The following is a 12167-nucleotide window of genomic DNA, read 5'->3' as shown; positions in this document are numbered from 1 at the left end:
TGACATCCGTAGTTACGGCCGTTTTCTCACTATGGACGACCTACAGACTTAAAATTAAAGCAAATGTACTTTTGAGATTTTGATGCATCGCTGTGGCAACATTAATTGCTCGAAAACTCTATCTCACGTAGGGAACCCAGTTTTAGATTCAAAATTAAATGCTTATTAATACTTTGGGATAGCATTCTAGAATGCCAATCGTCTCAAACACATTTTGTGCCAGGAACGTTCTATTGACTTAAAAATAATCATTTTACAAATCTACTTACATATATTATCTCGTTTGCATTAGCGTTTAGTAGTGACGTTGTTATAGATAATAATTTATTGCTACAAGTGCTTTATTTCTTATGTAATAAACGTCATTGTAAATATAGACCTTTTGTTTGGTGACACAGAATAAAAACTGACACGAGAGACTAAAAAAGTAACCTAATGAATAAATTTGTACACGCGATTTCAAATGCCTTGTTTGATAAAAAGTAACTGTCAAAAATATAACATTATAAATGATTTTAATTTTGTTTTTATTTACAATAAATTTGTGTGCTTGCTACGCCGCTCTTACAAACTTACGGTGCATATTAAACTAGAGAATAAATAGTACGAGTAACCCTATCACTGCAATCACGCATTTGCGCGTGCGCAGACAGCACCTTAATTGCTACACGTAGTATTAGTAGGTACCACCTGGAATGGCGCAAGTTTTGACACTTGTGTTAATGTTCTTGTTGTCAGTGGCAGTAACGTGTCTGTTTGAGAGAATACTTGCTTATCACGACGTAGAATTTACGTTACAAAGTAGTCTAACCGGTTATTTCCATTTTTTATTTTGGATCTAATTTGAAAATAACCGACTGTCATTTTTTTCATTAATTAGTTTTGATTTCCTAGTTATACAGGTTTGTCGATGATTTTGCGTTTTTGTAAATTTCGCAAATTTCATTATGTTCAGGTGGGGTAGGAAGAACGCCGGGAGAAAAGGGATTTGAAACCTTAACTCTTAATCTAAGGAGTTTATTTTAGTTTAGCACTATAGTCTCTCAGATGATAAAACAGACTAACAAATGAATTTAAACGATTTCAAAGAGATGTCGCTACGATGCTCCAAATCCAAAAGGCGGGAAAAACAAATTTGACAGCTGTGAAATCTTGAGAACACGAGTATACAGTACAACCTCAAATAGCTTTGGTTGACTCCCCATAACAGTGAAAGTGTTGAATCAACCATTTTGGAAAAAAAATATAATAAAATTGAAGATATACACTGAATACTATAACGGTGCGAAAACACGACAAAAAAAACACAAACTGTAATATACGTTATACATGGTTACCTATCAGTAGTACGAAATGACATTTTCCAGAAATAACGTTTGGTCGAAATTTCATAACCTCGAAAGTAATTTTGAGAGGTAAATATTTTTTCTTTTAAACCTAACTTAACCTAACCTTTTTTTTATTACCGTGAGGAAAATGCGTTACGCATTCCCCGCCGCCGGGGATATGTGGGACTCTCTCCTGGGGACTATGTCGATCCCCAAGAGCATACCCACTAAAAACCTCCTGAATGAACAACTGTTTCGTTATAATTCTGTTTTCGGTGTAATGAAAATTCGAACAAACGTTATTTCGGACAAAAAAATTTCGACTTTGTGATAGGTTACCGTTATACATTTTTCAAATTTCGTTTGTAAAAAAATATATTCTGAAATAAAGCCAGTGTGCCTGTCGCTCGACCCAAGCAAAATGAACCGTATTAGTAAATAGGGTTCATTTTCGAGTTATTAGGTTTTCGGGATTGTTACACATAGGAAATGAAACTATATTTCCGGATTTAAATCGCGTATATTTGTTTTTTTCAAACAAACCAACGTTTCGGGCCCTTTACAGGTCTCATGGTTGACTGAGGTCCAGTCATACACCAGTTATGTCTAATATTAATGCAAACCACCCTATTTTTTCACTATAGTTACAAAAGTTATTAATTAAATAACTTATTTTTAATTTTACATAGAAACATTCCAACTTAGTCTACGTTACGTTTTACAAATTATTTTATTGAATGAATTTTTTATTAAGTTAAATTTCTAATAAAATGATTTTTCATTAAGTTAAATTTACGGAAACGGAAACATAGTATCATTTCCTATGGTTCATTTTACTAATATGGGAAAAATTTTATTTCTATATATTTTATAAAAGTATATAACCTATATACTCTTATGCAATATGCGAGAGACTAGAACAATATGCACGTTTTCGAGAAATATATAGTAAATATTTTTATTATTAATTTATAAAATTGATTAATTTCCTTAAATATTGTTACAACATGTAAAGACGATAAACAAAGGCAATTTTAGAGTACTTCAAAATTTTTAAAGGCTACTTACTTTACTCAGAACTAAAAACATTTTACTCACACAACCAAACAAACTCAAAATAATCTTAATTGCAGCCGTGGCCCAACATGGAGAAATATTTGTATGGCCTACATTTATCTCTCTCGTGAGTTTGGGTGTAATTTGTGGTTGTCTATGTGTGTGTTCATGGCACCTGCGATACAGGGTTTCCCTAGTGCGGAGCTACGTTGAGGGTGTGCGTTATTATATAATGTATCTATATAGCTTTTATGCCCACCTGACTATACTCCATTTAGATCTGAAATAAAAAACCGACCTCAAAAGGTCACGGAATTACATCTATTTGCCAAGTTTTATTGAAGTCGGAAAATGCGCGAAACCGGATTCATCTCCTAGTTTGCCATCTTTAAAGGGAGAATATTTTCTTAAAATTTTACCAATACTGAGGTACCCTCTTTAAAAAAAAAAGGATCCTCAAAATCGGTTCACAAATGCCATAATCGCGTAACATACAAAGATAAAAAATACATTCGAATTAAGAACCTTCTTTTTTTTTTGAAGCCATTTAAAAAATTAATTTCATATCCAATGTGTAAGTACCAATCGCAAAAACCTAGCAACTCGATTAAAAAAAAAAACTTCTTTTCTATTTATACCAGTCTCCGGAGTTCCTATCTATAGTAAAGTCGAGGCTCTATTCAGTCACAATCATAATTTTATAGCAAGATTATAACAAATATTTACTCAACTACGAGTACTTTTCTGATAACAGAACCTCATAATTCAGTTGTACTTAAGTTCACACATTGTTATACCGTCTTTTTATAACACTGAACATTTAAACATAATGTATATTTAAAATTATCGCACAATTACAAAATATAGAAAAACAACATCGCGAAGTGTTTTTTAAAATCCGAATTTTAAGTCAAAATCAAAATGGCGATAGAGTTTATAGAAATTATTTGTGTTATCTTTGTACCTGTTATTACGTACCTGTTATATTTGTTATTATTTGCTGTGATTCATTTGAGACAACGATATATTTTAAGTAAGTATACTTACAAACATGGCCATGTTAACATAGGTATTAAAACTTTTGTACGCATTGACTTACAATTATATAGACGTCGGGTCCGCGCTAAAAAGTGTCCGAACTTATAGGGCGTTAAAATCGTATACAGAGCGTCATTCACGCTTTAGTCTTCGTTTGTTCGACTGACAGCGAAGCAAGCAAAATTAGACAGTACTGCGATGACATTACAATTTAAATTCAACGTTTTAGCTTTTCCATATTCCTTTACATGTCACTACGTTAAAATAGGTCGACTTGGGACATTTTTTTCGTGGTTTGTGTATTAGACCCGTCGTCCATTTATTTGTAAGTCAATGTTTGTACGTATCGAGTTCTTAAGTTTTCCCGATTGTTACACATTTGAATATGCTAACGTCATCCCACCTTTTTATCACCCTACTTACTGGTACCTGGCCACTTTGAAAATTTTGAATTCGTCTCGAATTACCTTTTCCAGACAGACACTCAATCGCGCGTGGTAAAGAACGTTAGCTTAAAAAAAATCAAACAGGTAATCGCACACGATTGCGCGTGCAGGCTTTCCCGTGCGCAATCATGTACGCTCCTGATCACGTCGATAGAGTGACTGTGTACAAGAGGTTATTATCTTGTTCCACCATCACGCCTATCAAAATTCTCAAAACGAGAGGACGAGCTCGTAAATCACTCTCATCTCTTTAGTAGCAGTAGCGCTCCTTGTGTCGTCCAGGACCTTACCTATTTCTGCCGCCAAGCACTAGTGACAGAATACTGTGTTCCAGTTTTGAAGGGTCCGGGTGCTGGTACAGTGTGAGAGTATGAGAGAGTGGAATTGTCACTGTTGTGGATAGGCGTGTATCTTACTTACTTACTCATCCCGTCACTTGACTTGATGTTATAAAAAAAAATGTAATTCCAAACTTTTTTGGGATAAGTGTTGTCTGGATTGCGTTTAGTAGGGAGTGTTTCACACTAATTGTATGTATTTTTTTTATTGATTTAGACTTATATGGACGTTGGGTCCGCGCTAAAAAGTGTCCGAACTTATAGGCCGTTAAAGTCGTATATAGAGCGTCATTCACGCTTCAGTCTTCGTTTGTTCGACTGACAGCGAAGCAAGCAAAATGAGACAGTGCTGTGATGACATTACAATTTAAATTCAACGTTTTAGCTTTTTCATATTCCTTTACATGTCACTACGTTCAAATAGGTTGACTTGGGACATTTTTTTCGTGGTTTTTGTATTAGACCCGTCGTCCATTTATTTGTAAGTCAATGACTTTTTTATATTTTTTTATTGTTACAGCTTTCCATTTCTACGTTAAAATAAGTTGTGTAGACCGAGTCTTGCCTTTCTTTTCGCTAAGGCTAATCGTGTAACATAGGGAATGAAACTATTTCTTCAGACCTAAATCGGGTGTATTTGATTTTTCAAACAAAATTAACAATTCAGTTGTGATCGTGGGACCTGCTTCACCAATTTCATTTACTGACTTCTGTACAGTAATTGCAAATAAGAACCCCTATGTAAACAACGTAAAGTTCTATTTCCAAAGGAAATTTTAACAGTAACCTTACCAACCATACCATGGCCCAGCGTACCACTAGTGTTTGCTGTGGGTTTCGTGGTTAAGGATTAATCTTTGAGTAAATAATACTATGTATGAGGCTAATTTATGTAACTTATAAACTTAATAGTTTATTGTACAGGAAAAATACAACAAGTCACAAAGAATACAAGCGAAATTAAAAACAAAAGGTTCTGCTTATTTCTAATATAAATTTCTTCCTGCAGACCTAAATACAGGACACTATAACTAAAAGAACGGGCATAATATGTGCACAACAAAACAAGGAAAAAAAAAATATATAAAAACATTAAACTGTTATAAATTATATAAATACTTAGATAAATACATATTTTATAATATAATACCTAAGATATGGATGGAATAGTAGATAAATATTGCTCTTTAACTCTCACTTTAAAAATAGCTAACGATTGACTTTCGTGAACAGTAATAGGAAGTGCATTCCAAAATCTGACAGCATTAACAGTGAAGAAGAAACTTACTTATTTTCTTGAGATTTTTTTTGTTAAATAAACCCACTAGTTTTAGTTTTGATTATGAATATAAAGATCGAACACACAGAAAAATTTTGGGTGCGTTAACTTAATTCACCTGAATTAGTTCACGTAGGTGCATTAAGTACACTTTTAGTAAACTTAAATCAATTGGGTGCATTACTCAGAACACATCAGCATACTGTAACCTATTTGTACGGCCCAGAGCTAAGTAGAGTCTCCTCTCATGCGAGGGTTTAGGCCGTAGCTCGCCATACTAGTCCAATGCGGGTTGGGGACTTCATTGTGAACCTTCTTCGACATGCAGGTTTCATCACGAAGTTTTTCGTCACCGTATCTGTACCATGTAACGAGTTGAATCCTGGCGTCCTTAAATATCGTGGTGAATACACTTTACTTTATGTTTTTCTAATGCACCCAGGTGATTTAAGTTTACTAAAAGTGTACTTAATGCTCCTAAGTGAACTAATTCAGTTGAATCAAGTTAACGCATCCAAAATTTTTTCGTCGACCCGGTGGGACTTGAACCCACACCCGTGCTGCACCGTAGCATTGCTCTAACCATCTGAGGCACGGGTCCAGTTACCGAGTCGTCGAAATTCTCCTGTGTTTTTGTTATGTTATTGTACTGACTTTATTGGCATACGTCGCCGCTAGTGACATCTAGTGAGAGCTGCGGTTGCGGTGAGAAGGTTATTCAAAAATCTATGGTTAGAGAAATGCTACGGTGCAGCCTGGACGCGGGTTCAAGCCCACGGGGTCGACGAAAAAATTTTTCTGTATGTTCGATCTTTGTATTCATAATTATTACTTATATTTAGTTTATTCGAATTATGCCCATGACTTTAATTTCTATGTTACGTACATTTTAATAACAACAGCGCTATCTATCGGTGAAAGAAAATGTGGTGTTCAAATCAGGATATCAATATTTATTTTCTTTGATAATTAATCATGATAATTATCTGATAATTTTCCAACATATTATATACAATAATTATCCATGCAGACACATAATTTTGTCTCTTTAATTTTTGACTAAAAATGACAAACAGTGAGAAAACGAAATAAACACAAAGAAAAATCTTTGAGAAAACGATTTGTGTACAGCCAACTACCTAGCTGTAGCTAGCTGGCTATACATGAGTGGTCAGGGAAAGCTGTACTATCACTAACAACCCTAGTTGCCTACCTAACAGCCTAGCCCTAACCATACGCTACGGAATATATACTTATATAAATAGTAGGGGAAGCCTGTCACCGTGCGACCTAAGGCAACAGACGGAAAGGGGGAAGGATAAGGGTGCTTTAGGAAATGGTTTTCTCACTGCCAGTCTCACAGACTCACAAGACTGATCAGATAAGCTAACGGCTAAAGGTGTCTTGGCCGCAGTGAGAGGATGCTGTAGTCAGGAGTGCTCCGTTGTCAATAAGACAGCGTTGATGTCTGAATTCAAAGAGAGTTTTATTTACAAAACTTAAGCTATTTATACAAAACGGTATTTATGTGTGTGTGACTATAAACAATATTATTTTTAAATGTATACATAAAGTTAACTACTCTACTCAGCAGCCTAGTTCAGAACGGTCATTGCACTGCTGAGTAGTCTATTGTCATCACTTAGCAAATGTCCGGTCAGGTTGTCTGTTTACGTCGCGTGCACGTGAACAATTTGGTTTGTGACTTTTTGAGATTGACAAACACATGACACGACTCCAATTAATTTAATAAATATCAATTATCAATTTAATTGATATCATCGTGATAATTGTCGATGATAATTTTCACTCCAAACCCTGCTGGACAAAGGTTCATAATTAAATTTGAAAATTAGTAAAATCCCTGACAGCGGGCTATGTCCTCTCTTTGGAGGGAAAAGAGATCCGCAATCAGCGGGACGAGGTAGATGATGTAAATTGTTGTTCTGCACGCATCTACACCGGTTATCTGTTTGCATTCCTGCTCAAAACCAACCAACATTGATTGTTTCTATCATAATCCGATATATATGTACTTACGTTATCATTGTCCTCATTGAACGTAATTAAAATATTAACAATTTTATTGATAATCTAATCGTAGAAAGAACGCGATGAAACAAAAATTAGTTTTTGTTACGATTGTGTTTTCAATCAATGCAAACGAAGTCTCTATCTACATTTTTTTTAAAGTAGACATGGATGTGGTTGTGTATATGATTATAAGTGTAATTATAACCGGTTTGCTTATTTATTTTGTGGATTGCATTACACGTGAGTAGTTTTCTTAATTATCATAGTTTGTTTCCTATTTCCTGAAACGTCTACGTCGATTTACATTAGGTCTGAGTCAGCCATCGAGTATATAACCAGAAATGGAGACGAAATGTCATTTAATTTGTTTGAAAACTATTCTGCCAAATCATTACGGTGACAACTGCGCTCCAATTGGCTAGCCCGAATTCGAAACATTGACGGGTGTCGTCAATTGTTTCACTTCAAATAGATCAGTTTAACTTGAGCCTTGCTTTAATGGACGACAATTGAAAAATTACATATTTACTATTTAATTACCGATGAAATGTGATTTCGTTTGTTTTGTAATTAGATGTTTTACTGTTTTTCCCGCACCACCGAATGGAACAGCCCTCATTATTAGAGATTATTATATTTATTACAATAAATACAGAATATTTTTGGAATATACGGAGACGTACAAACAGGTCAGTTGTTGGCGCTGTATTATTTCAGCTTTCTAATTTGTGATTTCAGCGCAAACGAGAGTTGATATTTAAAAGTGATATGAGACCCATTTGCCTGATGAGTTGCCAGGTGTATATGGCCCTTATTTCGTCTCTACATATTTCTGGTCATATACTCAATGGAGTCAGCAAATTAAAAATAGATAGATAATGACAAGTTACAATTCACGTTTTGTTCGGAATACAAATTCCCCGAGAAAGAACATTAAAGTGTAAGTAGTAAGTAATTAAGGTCCTTTTAATACCAAACAATTTAGAACTAATGTTGGTTCCAATTCTATTTTGAACCGCATTTGCCATGAGCACAATAAATTTATATAAAACATGTAAACATAGGTCATCTGATTTGTATTTGTTTTCATTTTCATTAAATAAATTTAAAACCTTATTATGTAGCTAACAACAATACTGTAATTTTACAATTTAATTTAAACACATTCACATAATTTGTTTACAATCATATCCATTTGTTTGTCTGTAAAATATCTAACACCTTAAAAGCAAGCTTCTGATACTATGTTATAGGCTTAGAAAAATAACGCATAGAAACCTAGCCCGTACACGCTAAGTGAGGCAAATTGAAGCGCTCCCAAAGAGCCTACACGAGCGGGCGGGCCTTCAGTGCTCAAGGTCAACTTGCACCGCGAACAGCTCCAGAATTTTAGCTAAAAATGACGAAATGTGCGGTAAATGAGTGTAAAAATACGTCAGACAAACATAAAATAGATACTAACATCACATTCCACAAGGAAGTAACGCGTTTCAACTTGTATTTTTATATAAATATTCACTAAAACCGAAAATTAACGTACTACTATAACTAGCCTACATGAATTTGGTTTTTGCCTCACTTGTGACAGTTCGTTTGATATGAAACTATCATTCTATGCGTTATTATACTAAGGTTATAGGTATGTGCATGCTGTGTGTGCGTATATTGGGTCTAGGTAGACTCGAGTAATATCTGCAGTGTTATATAGGTCCAGGATTAATAGTGTAATACTGTTGGCGAATTTAATAAATAAATAAAAATAACAAAGTTATAAAATATACTTCTTTTAAAACTTTTCACATTATGTTACATTTTTTAATATCAAGTAGTATCTAAGTTCTGTTATGTTCTTCTTTTTGAAAAGCAAAGGCAAGATCCTTGTACCGTGCAGCCTAGTCTTTAGTCTAAAGTTGCCTTCAAATCAAATTTGACGCTTATAGAAGCGTCTTTTGCAAACTGGATATTATATGAACATTTAGTACCTAGTAGCACGGCTGCCGCACCATAGAGGCGCCACTACAGCACTTCTACAAGCGTCTAAATTCGCGCCATTAATTCCATGTTAAATGACCGAAGCCAACTGTTTAGTTTTTGAAATCTGAATTTTCTTCTTCGAATTAATTTGACTTGCAATGAAAATACGAATTCACAATAAAACGAACCGATCAGCCAAATGCGTCTATGATTCGGCTAAAGGAGAAGTACAGTCAAAAGAACGTCAAGTTTCACACTGGATTTTGGACCATTCTTAAAGTAAGCCGTATAGAGTTGAATTTAAATCTTAAGTCACAGACAAGACAAGCTCTTGACAGTGTACCTACATCTTAGGAGAATGGAAAAAAACAATAGTCTAAGTTGTATATTGTCCTCACTGATAGTCTTTTTTAGTTAAAACTTGATAAAAAATGACTCAATTAAAAACAATTTAAAATTGAAAATATTCAAGTACTATCTACCCTATAGGCACTATTAAAAAAAAAGCTTGCGAGTGTGTTCATAATATTTGAATTCATAATAATATCTTGTATAAAATATATTATGTATTTCGGTACTTCACTATAATAAATATGGGTTTATCAAATTAATAATCCATATCTATGGATTAGAATTATTATAATAATAACCTTGATTCGAGCCACAGAAATGAACTTCGAATGTCATTAAAAATCATAGTGCTAGTGTTTACTTTCGTGCGCCATCTAGTGCCGAGAAGCGATATCAGCACGCCGTGTTGATTAGCCGTTGGATATGACAAAGCTTCCACAAAATTTAGTAGATGGCGCTTTTATTGTTTTTTTCATGGCTTGCTTGTGTTTTTGATTAGGATAAATATTATATTTATTTAAATAGAAAATTATTTGAATACGTAGGTTATAGAAATTCTAAAATTTGATTGTGAAAGAGTACGTCCAGAGGGAAATACTTACACATTCTATGCTCTAGCAAGTAATGCGTAAAGGGTAAGTGTGCTGGTGAAACAGGCAGAACAACTGTCATGGATAGGCATGTCGACTACGACCACGCGACTTGTTCGTCGTACGTCGCTTGATATCATTAAAAAAGAAGTCATAATGGTTCTCTTAACCTGGCCTTGTGTCCATACTACTGGGAAAGACCTTTCCTCTCGACTTCCCCAGCTTCCTGTTTGACACAATCTCAGGCCAGTTCCTAGTAATACTTCGTTCTATTAGTATAATAAAGCCACATGTGATCATACATTGAAAGTGCTTTAAATAAGAACTATACAGGTATTACAAATTATGAATTGGCACATACAAATTTATAGTCAAATCGACGCGCCTATTAATGAAACCTTTTTGCGTCAGTTTCCCTGTTATAGATACCAAAAGATTAGATACAATATTATCTATCTATCACTTGAAAGAGTGTTTTAATAATTGCCCTTTTCACTCGTATCAGTACGCGCATGACTTGGAAATATTCCATAAATTATAACCACACCTTTAATAATGTAATTTAAAAAGTAGTTCCAATACACAAAAATTTTAAAATAAGAATCTGCACTGAAATAATAATAGTGATGTTAATAATTTAAATTCGAATAAAAAGAGGATCGTGTTTTTTTTTGAGTTATTAAAGGCAAAGAACTTAGTGAAGTGCCTAGTGTTAAGATAAAAAAAGATTATGAACTTCATATTTTATTTCTTCGTTGCTACTATTCTCACTGTCAGTTGTATCTGTATTCGTTATTGTATAATAATATGTTTCAGTAAGTATATACATTATAACTTCTCTGTTAGAATCTGTACCAATTATAATTAAATTGTAGGAATCCGTACAACTAAATTGAAGCATTGGGAACAACAAGGGAACAAAATTTTGAATTTCGGAAATTTACAATCTGCGGTTTGTAAAAAAGTTATTTTAATGTAAACAAATGTCTGAAACTAGCGACTTGATCCTCAACATGGACTATCTAGGAGATCAGTGAGACCTACTGCAGATGATACAGCCGATTCATTTAAATCCAGCGAATTTAATTAATAATTAAAAATACGTTTATATTTTTATCGATATAAGTTTTGCATAAGACTGATTCACAACTTATTTCCTTAAAAACCAGTAATAAACCGAACGCCCCATTAATTTATCGGTTGGTGCAACAAGGGCGGATAACACAAGGAAATTTTTTTTCGAATATTTCTGATTGTTTTAAAATAATAATAACGCCTGAATCGTTAAGCTGAATCAAAGGACAAATAAATAATAAAGTATATAAGATTCATATTATAAATATTAAAAAGATATAACGATTTATTCGCATTTTATATCCTTTCGTGTTTTTAATATTGTTAGAACCTATATTCTATAGCTAATTAAACAAAATTGTACACATTAAAACTTTATTTTCAATTTTCTCGAATCTCACTTTTACGTAATACTTCAATTGTTACATCCAATGCTTCAATTGCTTTTTTCGTCAAAATTTCCAGTAATATCCATTCCCGCTAAAAATACCTGTTAATCACCACATCAATCAGTCCGATTATGTGCCAAAGTAGAGCTAAAATGTATCACGTCTCCTCTCTATTTTGGCGGTAAATGACCTTCAGACATCGTATGTGATTCAATTGTCCAATTGACATTTGACACCAAATTTGCATTATGCAGGAATGAGTTATTAAAC

Source organism: Hyposmocoma kahamanoa, unplaced genomic scaffold, assembly GCF_003589595.1.
Source record: "Hyposmocoma kahamanoa isolate Upper Pololo Valley unplaced genomic scaffold, ASM358959v1 210, whole genome shotgun sequence".
Taxonomy (NCBI): Eukaryota; Metazoa; Arthropoda; class Insecta; order Lepidoptera; family Cosmopterigidae; genus Hyposmocoma; species Hyposmocoma kahamanoa.
Note: the sequence above shows the minus strand (reverse complement) of the source record.